The sequence below is a fragment of the Scyliorhinus torazame genome, chromosome 16, assembly GCF_047496885.1.
Source record: "Scyliorhinus torazame isolate Kashiwa2021f chromosome 16, sScyTor2.1, whole genome shotgun sequence".
Taxonomy (NCBI): domain Eukaryota; kingdom Metazoa; phylum Chordata; class Chondrichthyes; order Carcharhiniformes; family Scyliorhinidae; genus Scyliorhinus; species Scyliorhinus torazame.
Window position 1 is genome coordinate 148,464,197 of NC_092722.1, and position 13,054 is coordinate 148,477,250.

At 48.7% G+C, this 13,054-nt stretch overlaps 1 long non-coding RNA gene across 1 annotated transcript; it reads left to right on the plus strand.

Moving 5' to 3' along the window:
* The first annotated feature begins 701 nt into the window (after positions 1 to 701).
* On the plus strand, positions 702 to 10,984 carry LOC140392433 (uncharacterized). The gene is made up of 3 exons (XR_011935350.1): positions 702 to 881; positions 10,274 to 10,396; positions 10,503 to 10,984. It is a non-coding gene; the product is annotated as an uncharacterized lncRNA (long non-coding RNA).
* The last annotated feature ends 2,070 nt before the right edge of the window (positions 10,985 to 13,054 follow it).

Here is a 13,054-nt window from a genome sequence, read left to right on the forward strand (position 1 = left end):
GAGACTTTATTTTAAAGGTAATTCTATTTTTAGCCACAGTTGACCAGATCGATCTTCTGTAAAGCTGGCAGGTAAAAAGAGGCTAGAAGGGTTGCACCTACAAGCATTTACAGCACAGCTGGTGGTCCTGGCGGAGCTTGAATATATCCTTCAGGTCCAACAAGCTATCTTGTAAACCCTCCCAACTGCCATCAGCTAACTAACCCCATAAACAGACATCCCTGCGACCACCATTTTCTCCCTCGCCTATGATTGGACACTTCCCATCTCCAAACCTGGATTATCTCTCCACAACCACTATTGATATGGCTCAAACAAGTCCAGGAATGGGTTCTTAATATTCCTGGGTACCTTAAGTATTCACGAATGATAGAGAAAGAAAATGATTAGGAGTTTGGCAGTATTGATTCAGGGTGGTGTCACAGCACTGAATAGAAAGGATACACCAGATACTTCTAGGACTGAACTTATTTGGCCTGGGTTGAGGAACAGAGGAGAAATTGTTGTTTGTTGAAAGATGTTATAGAACTGCAAGCAGTGAGGCGATAAATGAACATATACATCAGCAAATTTGAAAGGGACAACTAAATGAGTGCAGTTTATTAAAACTATTGTTAAATATGATTTTATTTCTTCTAAATAGGCTAAGAAAACAAATGTGTTAAGGGTGGGGAAAGAAGAGGAATTCCTGCTACATACGTAGGAGAACTTTCTTGATCAATGTGTCCAGTCCAACAAGAAAGGAAACAGCATTGGATCTGATACTGGAGAATGAAGGAAGGCAACTGGAGTGTGTTAGAAGAGGAGATCACTCAGCTAATAACAACTGCAATATAATTCAGTTTAAAGTAATTATGGAAGAAGAACAGAAAATATTGAAGGTAAAAACACTCAACTGTGATTGAGCTCATTTCAATGATTGATCAGGGACCTAATACAGGTAGACTGGAAAACATAATTGCAGGTGAAAGCAGCAATGAAGCAATAGAGGGCATGCAGGGAAATGATAATTCAGGTGTAAACTAGGAATATTCCTTTGAAGAGAAAGGGTAGAACATACTAATGTGCCCTGGATAACAAAGGAAATAAAAGATAAAATAAAGCAGAGATAGGAGGATTGTGACAGATGCAGAACCTGATTTCTGTCCCCATGCCAGGTCTGGCATTGCCTTTAAATTTAAAAAAACATCCCTCAAGCCTTCACCCCCCCAACCCCCAACTCACATACACACTTCCTATGCCCCATCCATGCCAACCTAAGCATACAGAAACTAATGGCCATCTCCGGTGGAGACAATGGGACATAACGGGAGATGAGTATCATCACATCAAGAGCTGCCGCAGGCAGTTTTCAGCCCACGTTTTCTGTCAGAGAGAACAGTAATGCGGGGTGGAAAATCTAAAGAGAATTGGAAAATACAATTCTCTCCGGAGGGATTGCGTTTTCCAGTTTCCCGTGCCCCTCGCCAATGGTGTCACAAGGTTCACGTCCACAAAAGTTGAGAACATCATAATGGATTTCAATAAATTTAAATACAATTCGGCAACTCCACCAATCATCCCTCAATGAATAAAGGTTTACGACAGATTTTGTGAGGAGAGATTCAGTCAGCATAGCCCCTGGCGGGGAGATGGATATGTCCTGGCACAGCCCACGGCACAGGTTGTCACTGCAAGATTGGCTCGGTGCCAATCTGGCAGTGCGAACCTGTGCCAAGGGGCAGTGCTGGGGGCATTGCTGGGCTGGCCCTCATGGGAGCCCCATAGGGGAGGATTCTGATTATGTGCCCTGCGGGGGGTGGGGGGGGGGGGCGACTTACAGTTATGGGGGGGATGCAGGCACTGAGGTGGGAATCTGCGGACATAGGGGGAGGGATTAGGCAGTGGGTGGGGGGATTGCTGGTGATACTTCGTAGTGTGATGAGGGCCTCCGATTATTATATGGGTGGGGGAAGCCACCAATGGTCATCGGTGGTGGGGGGGGGGGGGCTCCTGATACCCCTGTGGAGGAGGGAGTTCCACTTCAGTGCTGATCGGAACGCCCTTTAAAGATGTCACCCTGTTCTCTGTGGAGCCAACCTTGCTGGCTCTATTAGGCCCACCCCACCAGAGTGACGGCCTAATCCCCACCCACTCATTTATTTTACTCAGAGGCTCAGGCTCTGAGGCAAAAACTGGTCTGAGCAGCTGGCGAACTACACTTCAGTTTTCAGTCTGATCCTGACATTTTGAAAAAATATGCTAAGATCCTGCAACCTGTGAGTAATTTCCAGATGGATTTGTGGTTTCCGCCTTCCAGGAATAGATGGAGACTAGGATAAAAGGCGTCTGAAATGATTGCCCGAGATGTATGTGTGTGAACCAGTGCTGGGTATCTGAAAATATGTGATACTGAAGAAAAAGAAGCTGCTGCATCCCTGCAAAATCTTTTTTTGCAGGTAAATCTCTCTCTCTCTCTCTGACTGTGGAAATCAGTTAAGTCAACAAAGACACTACCGAAACAGAAATAAGGAAGCTTCTACACCAAACTGCAGAACACCAGAATCTCAAAACTGTCTGCATGCCTGCTGAAGTCAGCTCTTCTTGAATCTTCAATCGTAACAGCTGCAATGCTCACAGAATCCAAAGAATCCCTGCAGTGCAGAAGGAGGCCATTTGGCCCATCAAGTCTGCGCTGACCCTCTGAAAAAGGGTCCTACCGAGACCCACTCCTCCATGTAATCCTGCAATTTCTGATCATGTCCAATTCACCCAACCTGCACCTCCTCATGATCAAGGACTGTTTTGTATACTATTTTTTACTTACTTACATGGACTCAATTATTTTTATAATTTTCTTGCATTTAGTAGTGCATAAACTCACTCTATATTTAACTCAAGAAGGCCCCTTTTAAATATGTAAATATTGGGACTGGGAAAAGGTACCCACAAAAATATCCTTTTGTATATTAGTCTTGTTGAATAAAGAAAGGGAGCCAGTTCATCCCTCCACACCTGTGAGAAAACAATTTGGAGGTATCCCAGCCGGATGGTAACAAATTGAGGCATCTTACCGGGGTTAACATATTTTGGGAACCTCATCTGATCCTGACATCATACCCCATCCATCCCCATGGCCTCTCATACACCCGATGCCAGCCCATGCCCCTCTACCCACCTCCATGGTCCCGTATAAAACCTATGCTATCCACTCATGTAGCCCCCATTTGCGCAGCCATGGCCCTTAATTTCTACTATGTCAGTCTAGTACTAACTTATGCCACCCATATCTCTCTCCTAGCAGCCTTTTCCCTTACCTCCTACTTGTCACTTCTGGACAGCATTAACAGCTTTGACACTTTCTGGGTAACTTTATCACTTCCAAGACAGTTTTGAAAGCTTTAATAGCATTGGCAGTTTTGCTCCTTCCTGGACAGCTTCGACACTTTCTGAATGATGCACGATCAATTAAACTCAAAGACGAGGTTGTAACATAACTGAAGGCTTTAATAGACTAGATCTGTTTCCCAGCAGCTTCGGTACAGAATGAGGGCTGCTGGGACAGTACCCCGCCTGTCAGGGTGGAGCTACATACCAAACAGCCAATGGTAAACTCCTAGGTTTACCCAATGGTCTACAGCCTCTCGGGTACTGCAATACCTGATAATACCACATTCACCCCCTGTTAAAAAAGAGTCCGGCGGGGGTGGTGGCCAGTGGTTACAATTGCATTTAACATGGTATGATCAGATATGGAGGTACCGTGATACCTCCTTACAGGGTTGTCGAAAATATTTACAGCATGGAAGATATATACAGTCAGTGTTCATTTACAGTTACAGTTACAGTGAAGCAATCAGTCGGTCGGGTGGTCTGGTCGTCCTCCTGGATCGTCTGAGCCTCTGTGGTGATTCTGGTGGGCATCCGGGTGTCTGCGACTCCGGGAGCGTGGCTTCGTCCTCCATGGCAGCTCTGTCACCCCTAGACGGCGCTGGTGGGCAAACGGTTGACACGGGAGGGGGGCGCCTGTAGGGGGCGTCGGTGGGTGGGATGGCCTAGGTAGGAGCGGCGGGAGGACCGACCCTCCAGTGAGGTGCTGTTGGGGGGGGGGGGGGGTAATGGTTCGGTTGCGTGTGGGGTTCCGGCAGGCGCCAGGTCCCGGAGGGAGACTGTATCTTGCCGGCCGTCAGGGAACGCCACGTAGGCGTACTGGGGGTTAGTGAGCAGCAGGTGGACCCTCTCGACCAACGGGTCCGACTTGTGTGCCCGCACGTGCTTCCGAAGCAGGATGGGTCCGGGTGTCGCTAGCCAGGTTGGGAGCGAGGTCCCGGAGGAGGACTTCCTGGGGAAGACAAGGAAACGTTCATGAGGTGTCTGATTGGTAGTTATACAGAGCAGCGACCGAATGGCGTGGAGGGCCTCCGGGAGGACTTGCTGCCAGCGGGAGATGGGGAGTGTCCTGGACCGTAGGGACAGTAGAACGGCCTTCCAGACCGTTCTGTTCTCCGTCTCTATCTGGCCGTTTCCCCGGAGGTTGTAACTGGTCGTCCTGCTTGAGGCGATGCCCTTGCTGAGCAGGAATTGACGCAGTTTGTCGCTCATAAAGGAGGACCCCCTATCACTGTGTATGTACGTGAAGAACCCGAACAGTGTAAAGATACCCTGGAGGACCTTGATGACGGTGGTTGCGGTCATGTCGGGGCAGGGGATAGTGAATGGGAACCGGGAGTACTCATCAATCACGTTCAGGAAATACGTGTTGCGGTCGGTGGAGGGGAGGGGGCCTTTGAAGTCCATGCTGAGGCGTTCAAAGGGACGGGAAGCCTTTATCAGGTGCGCCCTCTCTGGCCGGTGGAAGTGCGGTTGGCACTCCGCGCAGATTTGGCAGTCCCCGGTGGCTGTCCTGACCTCCTCGATGGAGTAGGGCAGGTAGCGGGTCTTAATGAAGTGGAAAAAACGAGTGACCCCCGGGTGCCAAAGGTCCTCGTGAGGGCTCGGAGGCGGTCCACTTGTGCGGTGGCACACATGCCGCGGGACAGGGCATCGGAAGGCTCGTTTAGCTTCCCAGGATGGTACAAGATCTCGTAGTTGTAGGTGGAGAGTTCTATCATCCACCGTAAGATCTTGTCGTTCTTTATCTTGCCCCGCTGTGCATTATCAAACATGAACACCACCGACCGTTGGTCAGTGAGGAGAGTGAATCTCCTGCCGGCCAGGTAATGCCTCCAATGCCGCACATCTTCTACTATGGCTTGTGTCTCTTTTTCGACCGAGGAATGGCGAATTCCTGAAGCATGGAGGGTACGGGAGAAGAAGGCCACGGGCCTGCCTGCTTGGTTGAGGGTGGCGGCCAGAGCTATGTCGGACGCATCGCTCTCGATCTGGAAGGGGAGGGACTCATCAATGGCGCACATCGTGGCCTTTGCAATGTCTGCTTTGATGCGGCAGAAGGCCTGGCGGGCCTCCGTCGACAGGGGGAAGGTTGTGGACTGGATTAGGGGTCGGGCTTTGTCTGCGTAGTTGGGGACCCAATGTGCGTAATAAATGAAAAATCCGAGGCAGCACTTCAGGGCCTTGGAGCAGTGAGGGAGGGGGTACTCCATAAGGGGGCGCATACGTTCAGGGTCGGGGCCTATAACTCCATTTCGCACTACGTAGCCGAGAATTTATCCTTATTATACGTTAAGTTAAGGATTTTCGCGGTCTGGAGAAATTTCCGGAGGTTGGTGTCGTGGTCCTGCTGGTCATGGCCGCAGATGGTGACGTTATCAAGATACGGGAACGTTGCGCGTAAGCCGTACCGGTCAACCATTCGGTCCATCTTGCGTTGGAAGACCGAGACCCCATTAGTGACACCAAAGGGAACCATCTGCTTCAAAGGCAGTGTACTTGCGGTCTCTAGTGCGGAGGGGTAGCTGATGGTAAGTGGACATGAGATCCACCGTGGAGAAGACCTTGTATTGCGCGATCCTGTTCACCAGGTTGGATATGCGGGGGAGAGGGTACGCATCCAGCTGCGTAAATCTGTTGATGGTCTGACTGTAGTCAATGACCATCCTATGTTTATCCCCGGTCTTTACCACCACTACTTGAGCTCTCCAGGGACTGTTGCTAGCTTCAATGACCTCTTCCCTCAGTAGCCTTTGGACCTCTGACCTGATGAAGGTCCGGTCCTGGGAACTGTACCGTCTGCTCCTGGTGGCGACGGGTTTGCAATCTGGGGTGAGGTTCGCAAACAGGGAAGGCGGGTCGACCTTAAGGGTCGCGAGGCCGCAGACAGTAAGGGGGGGTATAGGGCCGCCGAATTTAAAGGTCAGGCTTTGCAAGTTACATTGGAAGTCCAGCCCCAGGAGTGTAGCCGCGCAGAGGTGTGGCAGGACATCAAGGCGGAACTTGTTGAATTTCCTGTCTTGGACAGTGAGGTTTGCTAGGCAGAACCCCTTTATCTCCACTGAGTGTGGCCCGGAGGCCAGGGAGATTCTTTGATTTACAGGGTGGGTAACAAGTGAACAGCCCCATACCATGTCGGGGTGTATAAAGCTTCCGTGCTCCCAGAGTCGATCAGGCAAAACGTCTCGTGGCCGTTGATGAAGACCGTCGTCGTTGCAGTCGCGAGTGTCCGAGGTCGATTTTGGTCCAGCGTCACAAGGCCAGATGGAGCAGTTGCGGGTTGTGATCGGGCAGCGTGTAGTCGGCCGTGCTGGGGGCCTGGGGCCCCATCCAAGATGGCGTCTCCCATGGATCGCACATGGTGGTTGGGGATGGACAAAATGGCGGCGGGGATGGACAAAATGGCGGCGCCCATCCTTCCAACGTGGTGTCCGACGGGCAAGATGGCCGTGCCCGTGGGTCGACGTGGCCCTAGGATAGGGGGGTGGTGGTGAATGCTGGCTGCCTGGGGCCTGAAGGGAAGGTTGCCGCGGCGGTCCGGAGTCACTGGAGACGGCGGCCACGGCTCGTGCTTGGCAGACCCCCACAAAATGGCCCTTCTTGCCGCACCCTTTGCAGGTGGAGGTGAGGGCCGGGCAGCGCGTGCGGGGATGCTTCCCCTGCCCGCAGAAGAAACAGTGGGGCCCAACGGAGTTAGCGGGCCGTCTTACAGCGCAGGCCTGCGGGGACACGGGGAAGGTCAGTGGGGCTGCCGCTGCGGTATGCCACGCAGCCCAGGGAGCCGCCGCGCGGTCGGGCGCATAGGACTGCGTGTTTCTGGAGGCAACATCCATGGACCCTGCCAGGGCCCGTGCCTCTCTCAGTCCCAGGGTGTCCTTTTCTAAGAGTCTTTGACGGATCTCTGAGGAGCCCATACCTGCTACGAAGGCATCTCGGATTAGAAGTTCCGTGTGCTCACTGCCCGAAACTTGCGGGCAGCCACAGTTTCTGCCCAGCACCAGTAGCGCACGGTGGAAGTCCTCCAGCGATTCCCCGGGGCTTTGCCGTCTAGTTGCAAGCAGGTGACGTGCGTAGACCTGGTTTACAGCACGTATATAATGTCCCTTTAACAGTTTGATCGCATCATCATAGTCCTCCGCCTTCTCGATGAAGGTGAAGATTCAAGGGCTTACTCTCGAGTGCAGGAGATGCAGTTTCTGTTCTCCTGAGGGGGTGCCGCTGGCCGTCTCGAGGTAGCCTTCAAAACACGCCAGCCAGTGCTTAAATATCGTCGCCGACTTCTCTGCGTGGGGGCTGAGTTGTAGACACTCCGGCTTGATTCAGAGATCCATTCTTTCAGCTTAAGAGTAGTCTATTAAATTGATGCACGATCAATTAAACTCAAAGGCGAGGTTGTAACATAACTGAAGGCTTTAATAGACTAGATCTGTTCCCCAGCAGCTTCGGTATAGAATGAGGACTGCTGGGACGGCACCTGTTCTTATACCCCGCCTGTCAGGGTGGAGCTACATACCAAACAACCAATGGTAAACTCCTAGGTTTACCCAGTGGTCTACAGCCTCTCGGGTACTGCAATATCTGATAATACCACACTGAATAGGTTTGAGCATTGACAGTATGGACACTTCTTGGACAGCTTTGACACTTCTTTGACAGCTTTGACAATCCCTGGATAGCTTTGAACTTCCTGGACAGCTTTGACACTTTGTGGAAATCCTTGGAATCTATACAATCGCTACAGTGCAGAAGGAGGCAATTCAGCCTATCAAGTCTGCACTGGCCTTCTGAAAGAGCACCCTACCAAGGCTCACTCCCCCACTCTATCCCCACAACCCCACCGAACCTGCACATCTTTTGAAGCCTACTTGTGACAATAAGCGATTTTCATTTCATTTCAATTTAGCATGACCAATCCACCTAACATGCACTTCTTTGGACTGCGGGAGGAAACTGGAGCACCTGGAGGAAACCCACGCAGAAACGGAGAGCACATAAAACTCCACACAGACAGTCACTCAAGGCTGGGTCCCTGGCACCGTGAAGCAGGACTGCTAACCATTAACTTTTGACACTTGCTGAACAGCTTTGATAGCTTTGTCAATTCCTGCATGCTTTGACACTTCTTCGACAGCTTTGACACTTCCTAGATATCTTTGACATTTCCTGGACAGCTTTAACATCTCTTGGACAGCTTGACAGTTCCTGGACAGTTCCAATGGGTTTGTGCATAAAAGGTGCACAATCATGTTTCTTACAATCCCAAAGGGTGCTTTATCTGCCTAAAAAGGAATCTACCCAATGGGGTACCTGAGCTCTCCAAAGGGGTCACCTAGCTATCCAAAGCATCCACCAAGTTCAAGCCTCCTCTTACCTGGTCTGCCTCTGTCTTGAAGAAAATCCAGAAAATTCACTTATTTGCAATATTTGCAATCAGTTACGCAGATTATGATTTGGCCTGACATCTCACATGGGAGGACATCAACTTAGACTATAAACCATTTTTTCCTTACTTGTTGAACAACTGTAAGATTTTGAGAATTTTACTAATTTACACAGTTTAATGGTTCAATTTAGACTTGTTGCTGGGCAATTAACTGTCAAGATAGTCGGAGAAACAGGAAAAATGGATGTTTGGAAGAAACAAACGTGTTTTATTAGTTTATGAACAAGCTCAATTGAGTTGAGCTGAAGCTGCCTTGATCACCAACATATGATTAGGTGTTTGTTTTTAAGTCAGTTTGAAGGAATGGCAGAACTTAGGATGTTACCTGATGTTAAACAAGCCATGCATTACTTTAATAGATCTCTGCCAGAGAGTAAACCTTCATTCTCTGATATTATAATAAGAAGTGGTCTTAACTGTTAATTTTAATAGCTTTAGTGTGGGGTGGGCTAAAATATATTCTGATGAATGTAAGGAAGTGTCATAATTTATATTTTTTGCAGTAATGTTAGTAAAACTTGGCTTAAGATGCATACAGACAGTACGATTGCTAGAGTGGTGGTTAAAGTGTCATAAAAGTGAGGTAATCATTGATTTGCAGGCAAAGTGTTCTGCTAATAGATCATGAGAACTGTTTATTTGTTCATTTGATAGCTAGCTAATGAAATATCATTTACTTTTGAAAGACACCTATGGTGCAGATCACTTATGAGGGATGTTGTGTTCGGCCCTGGCTAAACAAGTCAAGGGACACCTTGTAAGAAGAGTCAAAAGAATGCCTTATGCTTTGGGTACAGATGCTGTGGTTAATGGGAGGAGCCAGGTCTGTCTGTAAAAGCAGTTGGTCCTCGAACTTTCATATGAACATAGATGTTTCAGTTTAGTCCTGAAAGTCTCCAAAATTCTGCACAGAGGAAAGCAAGTAAAACATGGTTGTTAACTTTATTCATTGAGTGGTGTTTGATATATATATATTGGTTTGCTTAACTGGAATATAACGGCAGGCTTAGGAATGAAGTTAAGATTTTCTCATTTACTTAAGAGCTATTGCAGCTGTTAACTGTAAATCTATTTATTTGTTGCTAATGTGGTTAATTCTGTGCTTAAATTAAAGTTTGTTTTACCATAAAAGATAGCTATGGGTCAGTATTAATACTCCTGTGGTGCAGTAACATTTCCTCACAATTTTACAAATCGCAAATAGTTGGGTTCTCATCTGCTATCCTAACAATACCAACAAGAGAATGTGACTATTCATGGATTCTTTGAATCTAGAAGGAAATGTGCATTTGTGTGTAAGCTTCTGGAGTTTACGACCCATAAAGCAGGGATTGTTGCAGGTGGGGTGACACAAGATGAATTGTGTCATATAGCCAATAGGAGGAGTGAATTTGGAAAAAGGAGGGAGGAATGGGATACTGGGGGATAAAAGTTGAGAAATCATAATTTTTGTTGTCACAGTGTTATACCGTCTTCTGGGGTACGACTCTCCTGAACACAGTTCAACATTACTTCAAAGACAAAGGCAAACAAGAGAGATATCGCCTGCGCTGCCAACACCAAGAGCTCTTGCGATCTTGAGAGGTGAAAAACTTCTATGTTGTCTTCACTGCTTGTCGTCAAGTATATGGAACATTTTGCTTAATAATTTCTACTTGATTCATAAATACTAATTATTTTTATCTCTTAGGTCAATCACAACTCAGGACCCTAGTGTTTGAAAATAAAAATTCAGACCTTGGAGTTTGTTTTAATTAGAAGGATTTTATACCTCAAAACCCTGAACCTTGTACACTCATCCGTTGAAGCAATGGAAGGATCCGTCATAAACAAACAGTTAAACACAACAACTTGGAGTCGGCAAGAATAAGCTAGCAATTCCTTTATCAATTGCAGCCTGCAAATTAAACAGATGGAAGCACGAGGACTGTCCCACACTCATGTGGTTACAATAGAACAATAGATTTGAAAAGAAGGATTCGCTACATGTGCAAGAACATTGACATAAATCTTTTCACTTGAATTGACTGAATATGACATTGTTTTTGCTGTATTTCCAGATTTTCTATTTACTTCATCATCTATTATTGTGTTTTGCTGAATCTCAATGGAATCAGAGGCCAAAGTGCAAATATCTGTGCTTCCAAATCATTAAGTTAATAAGCTTGAGTTTAGTGTGAAGGGTTTTGTTTGGAGAATAATATCTCTATTACAAATTTAATTTTTATTCAGAATAGGAAAAAGCTGCATAGAAAGGAGATCAGCAAATAGGAATTGGAATATAAATATGAACTATTAAAACTAATCCATCCAACAGGGCTCACAGATAGTCTGGGACCTGAGTACACTTTCTCATGTTAGCTACAGTCATGCTGCAATCTACGGCAACAACACATTTACTGATGCTCTGGCGGGATCTTACCACCAGCTTTGTGAAATCAACTTCGGGATTAAAGGAGAGTCCCGAGGCCACATTTGTTGGGAGCACATCTGCCAGTGCAACTTTCTTGAAGGTGCCTCTGAATTGGCTGCCTCCACGTTTGTTGTCCTGTTATGTCTTTTGATACTGCCAGGACAATTAGAGGGTCGACAACTCTGGAGCCATGGGAGTCATGTTAGGAGAGCTGGATGCAGCTAGAACAGGCGGGCAGTGCCTCTCATGCACCTAACTGGCCAATATTGGGCTTTCCCTTTTCGAGTTAGGGCACCAACGGCAGAGATTCGGCCCGCAGAAAGCTGCTGGTAAATCAGAGACCGGATACTCTCGGTTGCCATCTATTTCATGGCAATGCTATAGAGACTTCATCGGTGATTGTCACTGTATCCCTGGCCTTAGGTGAGTGAGGGAAGGTAGGGCATTGTGGGAAAGGAGGCAGGGGGTTCCAAGGCAAGAGGAAAGTTTGTTTTCAGCCACCTCTGTCCTTCTGGATGCAACATCCCCCGATTGGGCACAGAGTGCCTGACAATGTGGCGCATGCCCCTCTCCTTCCCCAGCCCAATATGATGCTGGCAAACCCAACAGGGTTAGTGGGTAGTCTTCAGGAGGCACTGGAAAGCCGTGCAACTCCCATTTAATCCCGAAGGCACCACTAGATTCCAATGTTAGCTAGTTAACTATTGAACTTATTTGACATCCCAGCACACAAGTTGGTGAGTTTCCCACATGGGCGCATTCCTATCCATGTTTTAATTGCAGGAAGAATGATCCATGGTCTCTCCCGTGATAAAGTGGGTCCAACATCCATATTCCCTGCCACTGTGGGCTGGATTCAACCCTATCCTGAGTATTTGGAATACTGGGCGGGATTCTCTGAGCCCGGGGCCGGGCTGGAGAATCGGCGCGAGATGCCGGGACGCGATTCTCTGAAGAGCGGAGAATCAGCCCCACTGGCGCCGGCGCGGTCAGCGCGGCGCCGGAGTGGTCGGCCCGGCGCCGGTCGGGTGACACTATACGCGATTCTCGGCCCGGGATGGTCCAAGCATCCGTAACAGCAAACCGGCGCCGTCCTAATCTGCTGTCAGCCGGCGGGACCTCGGCGTGGAAGGGTCCGGGGGCGGCCTGTGGGGGAGAGGGGCAATCAACCCCGGGGGGGGCCTCCGTTATGGCCTGGCCTGTGATCGGGGCCCACCGATCAGCAAACCGGCCTCTCGGGCTGGGGGCCTCCTTTCTTCTGTGCCGGCCCCTGAAGCCCTACGCCATGTTGCGTCGGGGCCGGCGCGGGGAAGGGAGCCACTGCGCATGCGCGGACCCCGTGGCGCCCAGTTCACGCCAGGATCAGCAGCTGGAGCAGCGTGGGCCGCTCCAGTGCCGTGCTGGCCCCTGTAGGGGCCAGAATTGCTGATCCTGAGGCTGTGTTGACGCCATCGAGAAACGTGACAGCATTTATGACGGTGTCAACACTTCGCCTCAGGATCAGAGAATCCCGCCCACTATTTCTCACAATTGTTCTGTTTTGTTCTTCCCTTCCCCCAAATCTCTTGACTTAGATTTTCTGTCGCTTGAGAATGAATAGCAGAAGCCAACTGGAAAAAAACATTTTCTGTTCTGATGATAGATCATTGGTCTGAAAACTTTGTTTCTCTTCCCACAGATGCTGCCAGACCTGCGGGGCATTTACAAATTTTTTGGGTATTTCTCATTTTGAGCATCTGCAGTATTTTGCTTTCGTGTTAAAAATCAAAGCGGTTGTCTCATCAGCCCACTGCTCTCTGCTGGCATTTAAACCTGGGCCTTCCACTGAG